Raw genomic sequence first — 2,454 nt, 5'->3', positions numbered from 1 at the left:
ATTGACCCAAATTTACTAGTGTCCTAGTATGTGAATACATATTATCAAATCAATAGTATCCTTGTCACCAAGTCAAAGTTATTAATAATACAAATGAAACATTTCCTTAGTAAAATATCTTGTGAATAATAAATTAAATATTATTATAATATAATTTTTAAAATGAAGATTAAGAAAAAAAATAAGCTCGAAAATCTATTGCAAATGTATATGATACAATTTGATAATCATAGAAATTTTTTTATTATATGTTAAATATTATTAAAAATTTATATGGACATTTTTAATATATTTACAGGCAATCTTATAGTAAAATAGTTCTGTTCATATCTCAAATTGGTTTACTATCATATATAAGATAGATAGACGAATATGATAATCTAAATTAAAAAAATATCAAAATATTCTCAACTATGTAATAAAACTTTTCATATAAGATCAATTGAAACAACAATTAGCGAGTAGTGACAATAATGACACAAAGCTGGAAAAAATGGAGAAAGAAAACAACAATGAATAGGGACAGAAAGATTAGGTTAGAAGAAAATCCGAGGAAGAGGAACAGGGGTGGGAGTAGTCGGAGTATTTGCTAACTAGAGATGGATCTCTTCCGGAGGACTTAAAGGGCAATTCGTTATTTCCTTGAAAGCCATCGAGTGCGTGCAAATAAACCTCCAAGTTGTGAAAATTTGCAGGGTTGAGCGTGCTCCTCAGGAAAGGCGACCTGCTGCTATCTAAACTGATCTCAACTCCCACATGAACATACGCCCATGGAAGCCGATGCAAAATCCTTGTCAGCCATCCCAGTTTTTCGTTCAAAAAAATCCCAGGAATTTTCGGAACCAAATCTCCGTGGTTTACAACACGCAGCACTTTGACGCCAATCTCCTCCATATGTTGGGCAAATGAGAGGTTGCCTACGCGAGGAGAAGCGAAGGAAAACATGTTACGGGAATTGAGGTCAAACCAATTTTATTCACCATGGTTTCTTTGATATCATATGCGCTCAGAGTTGCAAGTGCAGCTCCCAAGCTGTGTCCAGTAAATGTTATGCTCAATTCTTCTCCTTTCTCTGTGTATTCCTTCACCAATCTAGTTATCTCACCCATTACCATTCCTCTTGCGCTAAGCGTGCATCTAACAGAGTCCTCGTCGGTAGACGTATAGCAACTGAGAAATCCCTTCTCAATCCTCACATCTGGATTTGAAATGGTTTGGATCTTGGAGCACGTCGTAGCCCTTGAAGTCATCATAGGAACCAATATGTCTCTGAAATTTTGCATCCATTCGAAGGCAGTTTGGGTGCCTTTCCATGCAACAACTATGTCACGTCTTCCTAATCTCTTTATCTCATCTGGGTCATTACAAATCGCAATATAACCCATCCAGCTAACTCCTTCACTTGACTCCTCGCCAAAAATGAAGTCCAAAAGACTCGTATTGGCGTATATGTATTTGGTAACTTCGTATCCACGACCACAATTTAGTAGTTCCAGTCTCTGGGTGAGAGAGCTTTTGCTGCGCTTACAATTCCCATAAGATGTGGAAGAGGGGGCGTTCTCAAATGCATCGTAGCACTGCTTTGTAAAATCACCATATCTGAGCATCTCTGCTTTGAGAATTGGGTTAATGGGATCGATCATGCCATTCCAATTCTTTGCACCCTGGATATCCCTCCACGTATCACACAGATTCAGTTTGTTTGTTTGGTCTTGTACGTCTCCATTACTTTTCTTGTTTCGAGATATGATATTAGGACTGCTCAAAACCAATGGAGATGTTGCCATACTCTCGATTCTTACACTCGTTACAAATACTTGCAGCTTCCAAGAAAGGAATAAATAAAATCCTCTACTCTATAGTTAATACTGAGATCTCTTTCTGATATTCTGATTCACAAATTCCCTTAGTTATAAAAGTTCGAGCGCAGTGGATATAAATAGAAAGTGATATGGGATGATGAAAAAAAAAACTTGATGGCATTTCCGAGGAGTTCCCTTGACTTGGTCTCGTTTACTCAGTCCATCACAAATATTGGGAAAAGTAAAACTCAAATAGCATTGGCGAGTAATGAAGGAGAACATAAAGTTAGGTTAAAATTAATCGAGAGCTATTTCTCAATACCGAACACTTATATTTGTGAAACCAGTTTAATTAACCGGCCGTACTCGTCGTCTAGTTTGATAATATTTGGGAAAAGTATAATCTGATTCAGAATCCGGACAGCCTAATCAAGGTCAACAGGCCTGCAATTCCGGTTCAAACAAAGACCGGTAAAATTGGCGAAGCTTCCTATTGAAAGGTATTCGACATTGAATTGGAAAAAACAGGACAAGCAACTTCAGGATGGAAATATCAAGAAACTTCGTAGCTTTGGAAAACAATATTCGACTTTGAATTAGAAAAAACAAGATAAGCAACTTCCGGATGGACATATCAAGAAACTTCGTAGCG

General features: G+C 37.1%; 1 pseudogene; it reads right to left on the bottom strand.

The window, feature by feature from the left end:
• Positions 1-531: 531 nt before the first annotated feature.
• Positions 532-1,840, bottom strand: LOC149537581 (phospholipase A1-Igamma1, chloroplastic pseudogene; annotated as a pseudogene).
• Positions 1,841-2,454: the final 614 nt, after the last annotated feature.

This window comes from Cupressus sempervirens, chromosome 9 (assembly GCF_028749045.1).
Source record: "Cupressus sempervirens isolate cs-2001-9-10 chromosome 9, ASM2874904v1, whole genome shotgun sequence".
Classification (NCBI taxonomy): domain Eukaryota; kingdom Viridiplantae; phylum Streptophyta; class Pinopsida; order Cupressales; family Cupressaceae; genus Cupressus; species Cupressus sempervirens.
This window is presented reverse-complemented; position numbering and strand designations above follow the sequence as displayed.